General features: G+C 46.6%; 1 protein-coding gene across 1 annotated transcript in view; it reads right to left on the bottom strand.

The window, feature by feature from the left end:
• The window catches only part of NEDD9 (neural precursor cell expressed, developmentally down-regulated 9), a 59139-nt gene that overhangs the window by 46115 nt on the left and 900 nt on the right, over nt 1–12124 (bottom strand). The gene's annotated exons all lie outside the window — the stretch shown is intronic.

The following is a 12124-nucleotide window of genomic DNA, read 5'->3' as shown; positions in this document are numbered from 1 at the left end:
CTCCAGGATTTTACAATCTAATAACTATCTGGTTTTATGCCCTAAGTGGCTCAGATTAAACAAATAACTGCCAAACGTGCAATTCACTTTGCTTTGTAGAGTTTCTATGTTAAAAAAAAAAAAATCAATCCTGCAGGAATACTTGAGATGAAATTGTTTTAAACTTCCTGGGGGACAAAACCACCAGTCACACAGAGCATTTTAGGGAGGTCACAGATGATTCTTTCTTTAAGAGTGGCTTAAAGTCACAAGTTCTGGAACCTGATCCCCTTGGGTCAATTAACAGCTCCACCATTTTTTTAGCTGTGTGGCTTTGGATAAATTACTTAGCCTCTCTGGGCCATAATTTCTACATTTGAAAAATGAGTATATGATAAAACCCACCTCAGAGTTTTTGGAAGAGTGAAATGTGACGATCTTGTATTATCATGGTAATTCTTAATTAATATTATTTACCACTCTTCTACCTTTGCATCATTTCCTCTACTTAAAATGACAAAATGGTCTCCTGAAATAGAGCTGTGCATTATTAAAAAAAAATTTTTTTTAACATTCATTTATTTAAAAAAAATTTTTTTTTTTCAACGTTTATTTATTTTTGGGACAGAGAGAGACAGAGCATGAACAGGGGAGGGGCAGAGAGAGAGGGAGACACAGAATCGGAAACAGGCTCCAGGCTCTGAGCCATCAGCCCAGAGCCCGACGCGGGGCTCGAACTCACGGACCCCGCGAGATCGTGACCTGGCTGAAGTCAGACGCTTAACCGACTGCGCCACCCAGGCGCCCCAACATTCATTTATTTTTGAGAGACAGAGAGAGACAGAGCAGGAGCGGGGAAGTGGCAGACAGAGAGGGGGACATAGAATACAAAGCAAGCTCTAGGCTCTGAGCTGTCAGCACAGAGCCGGATGCAGGGCTCGAACTCACAAACCATGAGATCATGACCTGAGCTGAAGTTGGGCGCTTAACCGACTGAGCCACCCAGGGGCCCCGAACTGTGCATTATTAACTAGAGAGAACCCAGGCTTTCTAAGAAAGGGACAGCAGATTGCTTCAGCTACTGGTTTATTTTATAGTCACCACAAAGTGTCAATCTGACATTTGGTCGGTCAGAGAAGTCAGTATTTTTTCTGGTGAGCTAATAAAGACCCTATATTTACATCATTTGGTAAGGGTGTTCAACACTGGTAAGACCCAGCAAAACAGGAGGGTGAGGGTTTTTCCGTGAATGCCAATCGCAATTTATTTCATCCGTTGCCATGCTTTGTTTCCATAAGAGTAAAATCAAAACATAATGAGGTCACCGAATAAAAGTGACTTTAGACTTTGTCACTTCTGTCACTTTCTAGATTGCAGCGCTCAATATTGATTTCAGCCATTTATACTTTCCAATAATGAACGTATGAACCTATTTTCTCTTTTATTTTTTCCCTGTAAGCTGGTTATTATGAAACTAAAGGCATTCAGTAATAGGGACAGGAGGGACCAAAGAACTACTACAGGTTAAGTAACCACTATTCTAAACAAGGGACTGTAGAAATACAGGGCGAGCCACTTCAAGAATGGGAACTTTGCTGCCAGGTAGAAGGATTTGTTTCTGGTCGCATCCTAAAGTCAAAAGCATTAGGAATCGTTAGGATTATTCATGCCTCTGATCTTCCCTCTTGAGGCAGATAATGGAAAGCTAACAGTACAGTGATAACGAATACCTGTGTCTTCAGACAGTTGTAACCTTTCCGAGGAGAACCAGAACTCATGCATTATAATAAAGACTTTCAGCATTTAGATTTAGAGCTTTTGAACAAGATTTATAGCTTTCGAATAAAAGATTTATCACTGAGGTTAGCCAGTGGCTATTAGCTGGAACCGAGTATTTACAACCTCACATTAAAAAAGGATGGGCCAGAAGCTAGATAATTCAGAAAGAAAGCAAAATAACTCCCAGCTAGCACAATCCCAAAGGTCAGACAGGTAATACAAATTGTCAGTCCAAAGCATAGCCACCTTGCCAACATTCATTTTAATAATAGCACCGTTGTTTCAAATCATTAGGTCTCACGTCTCTTCTAGAAGTCACGCCCAACTCACTGCAATGTGCTTCTAAGTACAGTGTCTCTGGAAGCTCCTTGCCTGATTCGATGGGGGTGCCTTAAACAAATGGGATATGCCGAGCAAATTATGATCCTTTAGCCAAGAATACGTAAAAACAATGGTGCATAATGCATGAGGAAATAATGTATCCTGAGCCTCTGTACGCTTCGGGGACAATAAGCTGACTGGACAATTCAGACTCTCAGCCCATTCAAACGCCTAAAAGTGTTTTAAAGAAATGGCAAATGCTCATTCGTTCTTACATCCAGGATTCATTTAAGGACGTCAGCATGCTCCATCACGGGCTGCATAAGAGTACCTCGGGCTTTTAATTTCTCCCACCAAAAGTGCATAAGGCAAAACTGCTTTAGGAGCCAGTCTGAGGGGACTCAGCAGTTCTGATTCCTCTCTCATTACGGCCCTCGGCCCGTAGAGGCCAGGCCTAGGGGAGCCGCAGAGTCTTAAACTCCGCTCCGAGTTAGACACCCTCTGAATGCCAGGGGCTCCAGTGGCGGCTCCGATCAGACTGATTCTTAGTCTTTCAGTGGAGATGGGCCTGGGTATGCTGTGCCCTCCCGGAGTGGGTCTCAGAGACTGGGTCTCTGCCTGCCTGCTTGTATGCCAGCCTCGGTGACTGAGACCCCCTCTCCCTGGGGCACAGAAGGGGTCCCTGCAGAGGAGTTGTCACGGTGGGCGACACACACACGCGCGCGCGGAAACCTGACGGAAGAGGCACCCTCTTACCTTATACTTCATCTCGGCGGCGGTGGGTTGAGCCGTTTTCCTACCCTAGTCAGCCTGCATCAAGCGCTGGCGTGTCCGCGCCTCCATGGAGTGCAGTGCTAAATGAAAGTGAGAGCGTCCGGGCCCCGGGCGGCTTTGCCAGTCGCAGCGCGCCAGCTCCCGCACAGCCTCTGAGCTCACTGTTTTGATGGAGCCCGGCCCAGCCCCGACCGTATTTGCATATCGCCAGCCATTGGCTGGCCGGCGAAGGTAACGTGGGGCCCCGCCCACCTCTTAACTTCGGAGAACTGACAAAGAACTTGTAATGTGGTCATTTCTTTTTTACAGGAGCCCAAAGGGTGGAAAATAAAACGAGGTGGGGAACCGTCTCGAACGTTACTCCCCATCCCCTCAGCCCCCCCCTCGACCCCCCCCCCCCCAAAAAAAAGCCCCGGGCAAAGGAGATTCTTTTTTAAGATTAACCTAAGTTTTAAAGAAATTGAATTCACAAAGCAGTCTGACAGTCGTGCTTCCTGTGACCTAGCAACTCCTTCATAAACCCATTTCATTTCAAAGCCATTCACCTCGCAATCTCTACATGAAACGAATTCGGGGAACAAAAGGTTTTCTGTCTCCGGGCCCCTTTTACTAACTACCCCTGCTGATATCTCTCTCTCTCTCTTTCTCTCCTCCCTCCCCTCCCCTTTTTTGTGGCTGTTTGCTTTTTTTGTTCTTTTCAATGTTCAAAGTACTTGCAACGTCAGTCTGCGAGGAGCCAGAATACAATTCTCTCTGTGAAAAGGGACTCCGCTAGCACAGGCACCAGGGCTTTCCTAGCCGGCTTCTCCCCAGGGCCTCGGAGAGTTGAGTGTCAGCCACATTCAGCGATCTCCTCTGGCTTTGCTGAGGATAAAGGTTAGATGTGACCCCTTAGATGAGGCTGGCCGGTGCATGCCCTATACATCATGGCTGTCCACTGAGCAGTGTGTTCTTTGATGGCTGGCGTTGCCAGCTCCAGCTTTGAACACTGCAGTGTTTTCCTTCTGACCTCTCTCCTGAAGATGACCCATTAACCCACCAACACTTATTATTGGGGAAACAAAAAAAATGCCCACTGTTTGAGGAGCCTGGTTTAAAAGACCAGTCTCTCCACTGAAGCACAGAACATTCGGTTCAGCCTCATGATTTCTATAGAGAAAGACATCACCCAGGAGAAGACAGAAAGGGTCACCTTTAGCCACTTTTCTAAAGCGGAGAGAGGGGAAAATTCCTTTTCACTGGGTCTCAGGATTGAGACTCGGTGATTTCAGACAATAGCTGTCCCTGAGTGGGATGGACTCCAAGCAGACTACACGACCTGGATGGAAAAATCATCTCTCTTTTTTTTTTTTTTCCTGACCTAGTTGGATCAGAATCAGTTTGATTCCCCTGCCCCCCAAATTCCCAGTGAATTAAACTTTTACTTTTATGATTCAAACAAATAGAACAGGTGAGCAGCTACCCTGCAAAAGTGGTTTCCAGATACAAGGCTCCAGATCACAGTTTAATAAGGCACTGATTCCTTGGACGTGACCCCCTCCCCCCGCCCCACTGGTCATAATGAGGTTGATACACCCATTCAGGCCTCAGACTTGGACTTTGCTTTTCCTCATTTAGCCTTGGAGTGAAAATAAGCCCGAGTGATTTTGCAAGGTCTTTCTGAACACAAATTAAGCATGCAGCATATTGTACTACAAGGATCTTCCTAACAGTCCTACCAGCTTATGGGAGAGTCATTAGTTTGCAGGAAATTGTTTTTGGTGTCTGCCTGGATCAGTCAAAGTCCTTCCCGTCCGTAAGATGAGTCTTGTGGCCTCCAGAAGATCTAGATAACATTCCTTTGGCTTCCTAAGCAGTAGGGCTGAATCTGCTTTCTGTTCTGTTTGATGAGTACCACTGAATAGGCCAACACTATCTCACCCCAAATGCTTTCAGTTTCCAAAGCATTTGCTAGGGCTTTTTGTCATTTCATTCTCTAGCTAGAAAGTTTAAATCGTACTAAGTGGCCCCCTTGCTTTCCTGCTTCTCTCCTCTTCAGTAGACACTTGGAATCTACCTGAAGTTCATTTCAGAGGAGTTTGGATCAGTGTTAGTCACACCGCAGTCGGGTATACTGTGATAGTCTCAACAAATGTCTTAACTTCTTGATTTTGGTGCCCTGAAGTATGACATGGAGAAAATAATAATGCCTACCTGCTAGGTTATAATGAGTATTAAATGAGATAGTGTGGATAGAAGTTAATACTACCCAGCACATAGTAAGATCTTAATAAATGTTCACTTATTAATGTTCCATTATTAATTATTGTTTTAATATTTAAATGCATGATATATTATTTTATCACTATAGTATATGACATTATTATGATATGTTATGTAAGCATTAATATTCACTTAATTATTAATTGTAGCTGTTATTACTATTAGACTCTTGTCAATATCTTAAGTGTGGCAGGCATTGAGAAAAAGGCAGACAGGTGCCCTCATCCGTGTGTCATTCTTTCGCAGGAGACTTTGTAATTTAACAAATATCGATTCAGCACCTACCACGTGCTGGGTACCGTTCCAGGTGGGGAAGATACAGGAGCCGCCCACACAAAGCTCCTACCTTCATGGAGCTTACGACTTACTGGGAGTGGAGGGCAATAATTAAATGAATATGTAATACAGTTTGGAGTGATAAATGCCACGAATTAAAGTTAAGCAGGGAAAATTGCTAGAGGGAAACAGAGAAGGGTTAGCAGGTGTGTGTGGGGGGGTGTCTTGGTTTAGAGCGTGGTCACGTAAGCCCCTCTAAGGAGGTAATATTTCTGCTTCAATATGAAGGACATGAAGGATCCATTCAAACATCTGGGGAAAGAACATTCCAGATAGAGGAAAGCGCCTGGAGTAGGAATGAGCTGGGTGTGTTCAAGAACAGCAGAAAAGCCAGGGCGCTGGAGTTGGGCTCCTGGGGGGATTGGGAAACGGGTGGGTGAGACTCAGACAGGTAGGCGGTAGCACTTGGATTTTCTCCTGACTGCCACAGCAAGGCACTGGAGCGATTTGAGCAGAGAATGATGTGATCTGTTTCTCTGTTTTTACCCTTTGTTTAAACACTCAAGGGCAGCAGGCTATTAGTTAAAATATTGAGCTCTGGTCTTAACACAGCTTACATAATGCAGATAGTTGTCATGACTTTATTAGTATTTAGCTGCTTTATTAGTACTTAGTTATTTGTTTCCTTCAAAGCCCTCTGGGGAAACACAAATTCTCTCACTGAATAGAAAAACAGCCCCATCCCCGCCTATTACCTGAGATTTTTGGGTGCCAAAATCACTGTTTAACCTATGCTGTGTAAACATTGCCGATTGGTTTATGGGACCGCCATCAGACCCCCATGGGTAGCCTCCTAAAATGGGCCGGGATGCTGGGGCTCAGGTCCTACCCTGTGCTCGCCAATACTGTGTCCGCCCGTCAGCCTTGCCACCCCCCTGCTTATCGGTCAAGGGCTCTATCTCCCCAGACACTGATACAGGCAGGAGCGAGGGGGAAGTGGCACCAGATGCTGTCCAAATGATTTTCCAGCCGCCATGGCCATGGGCATGGATATAGCAAAAAATCGTGTGGATGCTAGAGAGAAGAGATTCTCCTATGCACAACTTGGGAGGAACCCATGTGGCTGCTCTCTAAAAGTAAGGGCAAAGTCAGAACAAGTGAGGGCAGGAAGTGACCTCGGGAATCTAGCACAGTCACCTCTAAAGCAGACGAAACTGCTGCTCTGAGGGCTGGGTGCCCCACACAGGGTGCCTCCGGGTTGGCTGGCTCGTAACAGCGATCAGCGTTTCAGGTCCATTCTCTGTCTCTCTTGTCTGATCTATTCCAGTCATTCCTTTGTAGTTTCCCCGGCCCGCCATCTCTCCCTGCTGGAATCTATGTTCCACGTTGCTACCTGTTTACTTTCTAGAGTACAGAGCAGGACATGTTGCTACTATGATTAAAAACCGCTGGGGATACTTCAGTGCCTTTACAAACGAAATCTGCAGACTTTTTGGCCTGGACTGTGATTTGGGCCCACCCTTCCTTTCTGGCCTCGTCTTCTCCCATCCCCTCTACCCCACATCCCACACTGCAGCCACACAGGGGGGACTCACCAATTCCAAGACACCCTTGTACTCTCCTGAGTTTGCACAGATGGGTTCCTCTGCCTGGCATGTCCTGTCTTCTCACTTCAGCTGTCCGGCCGAGCCCCCACACGAACCCTTTTGTGCTTCCTTGCCAACCGCCCCCACTCTGCCCACATCCTCCTTTCAGAACTAACTCCTCCCTCCCTTCGCTCTGCCCCCATTGTACTTGGAACACAGTCCTCTTATAAGGCTTTTCCACATTGTGCCATAATACTGGTTGATCTCTGTTGTCCCAGCCTCAAGGCGAACCCCCCAGGGACAGGGTGGTATCTTGTTCATCTCTGTGTCCCCTGCAGGCTTCTACTTTGCAGGTACTTACATGCCTGCTGAGCGAATGAATGAATGAATGAATGAGAGGACAGAAGTAACATCAAAGGATGTATGTTATCTTGAGGTTCTGTGTGATGCTCAGGAAAGGAATGGAGAAAACTCGAGTTTTGAGGGCAGTCGTGGGGTTTGCATTTGTAAGAAGTGGAGCTAAGATGCAACTTTCCAGAACCAATTCCAGGCCTATTGCCAGTTCTGGCTCCCGGACATGTTTCGGTCTGAAAACTATAGCTTGTAGGCCTCCTGTCTTGGTACAACCAATGAGCTAAGAATAGTTTTTACATTTTTCTATGGTTGGAAAAAAAAAAATAAAAAGAAGAATGTTTCATGAGATGGGCAAATCATGTGAAATTCAAATTTCAGTGTCTATAAATAAAGTTTTATTGGAACGTGGGCACCCATTCCTTTACATGGTATCTTTTGAGCTCTAATGGCAGACTTGGGTGGTTGTAATAGAAATGGTAAAGGCTTCAAAACCAAAAAAACCCAAAAAACAAAAAAAAAAACCCCACTATTATTTGGCTTTCCACAGGAAACGTTTATTGACTCATGCCCTAGAAAAGTGCAAGATATATCTATCCTCGGGTTCAGACTAGAGTAGAGGTCCTTGTATATCCACAGAGAAACAATCTAGAAATACCCATTCTAGGGCCATGTTTCACCATTTCTAGTTTGCTATCGGTTAAAAAAAAATTCTACAAAAAACAAAGTTATTTCAAAAAATAATTGGAGGCAGCAACTTTTCAATCCTGTAAGTCTCCAGAAACCTTCCCAAACAAAGATGAGCCACGGAGAGTTTTCCAGCTGACCCCTGCCACAGTCAACCTTGATTGTTGAAACCCCCCACAGGTGCCGGGCCCTATGCTGTATATCACAAACGTGATTTCATTCCATATTTATCCAATAGGGCAACCCTGCGAGGTAGGTTGGAGCATCCTAATTTTACACGTGACGAAACTTGAGACCCAGAGAGGTCATACAACCTGCACAAAGTTACAGGCAGATGAGTGCAGGTCCTGTACATGGAGACAGGCTCTCGGGCTCCCGAGTCTGCGACCTGAACCACTGTGCATACTTCTCCCCAGCATCCTCTAACCCCATTTGTCAGTCAAGTCAATAAGGTAGCTTCTCCACCAGAGCGGGACTGAACCCAACCGAGGAACGATCTGTGCATTCGAGCCCCACTTGTGTGGACTGTCCCCCTTTATCATTGTGTTTCTCTAGATCCCCTCTTTACCCCGGCTTGTACCCTGTCTCCTTCATGAGACCTTTCCTTTCCAGTGTTGACCTCTTCCTCACCCCACTCTCTCTTCCCTCACCTGTGCCCTAGGTTGGTACTTCCCTAACCTGACCTCCCTGAAAAAGCAATTATGAAGGCTTATAGATTCAGTGGACCTGGGGTGGGGGCTTGGAATCTACCCATTTAAAAAGATCCCCAGATGGTTCTGTACATAGCTATATGGGTATCGCTTGTCATTTAGTGCTTAGGTACTGCCTTTACTGTTTCTCCTGCGAGGAGGCACTTCTTCTCCACAGTGAGATTTCAAGCGACTTATAAAAGGGGATCCTGTCTTGTTTTTGCTGTCTCCCCTTCTGCATTTATGCAGGTAACTGAGTTTCATCGCACGTCTTCTCAAAGCCCTGAATCATTCCCCTGCTCGCAGCCTTTACTGACGTCAACGTGGAAAAAATAAGTCACTTTTCAGCAGGCAGAAGAAAGAACATCTCTCACTCCAGGCAATCGCCCTTTTTTTTTTATCTGTTGAGCTGGTCAAGCTCTTGGAATGAATGAAAGTCTATTATTAGAGAGATGTTCCAGATACAGTTTCTAACACTTGCTTCTTCGTGGGCCGGGGAAAGGAGATCTCATTCACTGTCTCTCCACTGATAGTCGGTAAAAGAGACTCACGAAGGCCATCCCATCCTCACCCTTCCCCCCCACTCCCCTTTTAACAATTATTAATATTATTGTTATTATTATTTGAAGTTTCTCTTCCTACCCCCCCTTTTAACAATAGTGTCTAAGAGATAAACTCTGATTTCTGCAAGAGTTGTTCAAAACATGATTTTACAATATTTGTAACGGAGGGTGGTGTTTCTTAAAAAGCCTTGTTGCCTCAGGATCCCCAAACTACTTCTGACTTGGTGCCTCCCTGACTTATTTCTTCTTCTCACTCAGTGACGAGCCACCTGGGATGGGGTGGGGCTCTAAACAACGGAGAATAGGAACGATTCCTCTAGATTTTCTCTTTATTGCATGACACGGCGGATTCCCACACTGTGACAGCTTGACGAGGTCTCACTGCCCCCTTTATTCAGCCAAGTTTATAAGTGTGTCATTGTTATTGTCCTTTTAAAAATATACCATCCTTTCCCTTCCCCCCCCCCACCCCGGTTTTCCCACTGCCTTCTGCCCTCCATCACAGATTCTTTGAGGTGACTTTTAATTTTCCCAAGGGGGAAGTGCTAAAATGGAGAGTGTCTTAGACACCAATCAGTCCTTGATAAAGCATGACAAAAAATACATGTAATACTGTGTCACTCACATGCTACCAAAAACCTACAGAGACCCCTGTATATTGCCCCTGGCGACTAGACTTTTGAAAAACTGCGTAATTGTGACGCTTTTGGTGTTTTATACATATAGACATAATAGTGTTATTATAACTTTGGAATCCTTAATTACTAACCCCCCCCCCCCCCCGCAAAGAACTGAAAAACAAAACAGATTAAATTATATGTCAGGTCAACCTGCTCCACTGTAGTAAAATACGACGAGCAATGATGAGGCCCCACTTGAGCATTTAGCATTTTCTTTACTCGAAGGATTTGGGGGGTTAACTCGGGGGCGAAATTATGAGAAAACCAAGCGGGCAAAGGTTTACATTTCTACTATTTATATGTATCCCGCTGGGCACAGGAATGATGTTTGGCGGAGCAAAAGGACTTTATTAGTTAAGATTGTGCAGACTGCCTGGCACTGCGTTCTCCTGTTGTCTCTAGCCGCGAGGTATCCCCTTATCAGAGGCTTTGGTTAGTCCGAATAAACAATTTGTTGTCCGAAACTGTCCCGCAAGTCTCTTCTGCTGGTAGAAACTGCAGACCATGGATCTTTACAAAGGTCAAGGTGATCTGCCACGACCAAATAGACAGAAATCCCCTGCCCGGGGGGAGGATGGCCTGTTCTTCCTGAAGGCACCGCCGGACACAGTAACATTGCTCTGTAGTTCGTATTCAGTAAGACGGGACAAACGCACCAGGCTTCCTTCTTGCTCGCGTCTGTTCGTTCTTTGTTCTTAAGTTTGAAGTCTTCCTGTCCTCTCCTTGCATCTGTATCTAAGATGTGACGCGATGTGCTGGCGCTTTGCTGTCCCCTCTCCCCTCTCCACTTACTGCTCCTGTCCAGGTGTGGTAAACAGAGGGGCTTATGGACCACGCGCCTGGATGAGGCTGGATGCTCTGTTTCCAGTCTACTCCTCCAGGCCCACGGGCCATTAAGGTTCACCTTCCACATCCGGCATCCAGTGTGGCTCCAGGTGGAGGTGGGGGGTGGAGATGGAAGCCGAGGTGGGGGTGGGGGAAAGAATCAGGGAGCATGGCGGGAAGGAAGGTGTTTTAAAGACCAGATACCCGGTATTGAGGAGGGCACCTTTTGGGATGAGCACTGGGTGTTGTATGGAAACCAATTTGACAATAAACTTCATATATTGAAAAAAAAAATAAATAAAAAATAATTAAAGACCAGATACCCACTTTCCTGGAGGCACAGGGGAAACTATTTCTTCAGGGTTTGGAGATGCATTCCCCCCCAACCCCGCACTGGCCCCTTAAAAGGGGCCAGTTGACCCAGCCCTCCAAGGAAGCCGGCCTCCTGTCCCTTGCTGCCCTCACCAGCTGAGGCCAGCGAGTGGCCAGTGGGCCCCGTCCCAGGGCATCGGGCCTGTCTGGCCAGCCCAGGCGGCCGCCAGCTGGCGCTGATGAGCGAGGGGAAGGAATCTGAGTAATGCAGGGCCTTGGGTGGTGGAGGGGGGAAGACAGGATAAGAGGAATGTGGTGTGGGGACACAGCTCACCCGGCACTGTTCAAGCCAAGCTTTTGAAGAGCTTGATTCATTTTAGAAAGCAAACAAACTCCTCCAGCTCTCAGCAATCTTTTATTTTGTCTGCAGGACGAATGCCTCTCCAGCGTGGGCGGGGCACCGGGTCGCGGTGGCGGAGACGAAGGCGTCCACCCTTGCGTGTGGACAGCATGTTCCTTTCTGCCCACTGGGGCTAAGAAATGCAGAGCAGTTCTCTTCCTCCTACGAAAAGCCAAGGGGGAGCCCTGCTAATCAATGAACGTGTCCAAGACCTTAAGGCTCACTCGCTCGCACCACTGGGGTTTACAGATGTTGAGTGTAAGTTCCCTTAATTTGCTTGTGTCTTGGCACGCTGTGACTTCCAACTAGGGAGTGGAGAAGAGGGGGTGTTGCAAAGGTTTTCTTGAATGCCGGTGCCTGCGGTTCTCACGATTCATGCTCTAACCAGCCTTAGGAGCTGCTGGTCTTCCGAAGGGTGGAGAGCCAGGGGATGAAGCAAGGCTTCTTCTGCTCTTTCTGCAGAACCGTTTCTCCCGCTTTAGATTTTGTGGTCTCAGAACCCCTCTGCATCTTCAAAAGCCATCTCCCGTGCAATTCTGGTCGCCGGGAAGACAAGTATCTTTGCTCCTTACACAGACAGTGCTGGGCGTTTTCTTCTCTTCCAAGCCCACTCCGGGACTCAGCTTCCCGCTCTCCCTTC

The sequence above is a fragment of the Prionailurus bengalensis genome, chromosome B2 (genome assembly GCF_016509475.1).
Source record: "Prionailurus bengalensis isolate Pbe53 chromosome B2, Fcat_Pben_1.1_paternal_pri, whole genome shotgun sequence".
NCBI classification, from domain to species: domain Eukaryota; kingdom Metazoa; phylum Chordata; class Mammalia; order Carnivora; family Felidae; genus Prionailurus; species Prionailurus bengalensis.
This window is presented reverse-complemented; position numbering and strand designations above follow the sequence as displayed.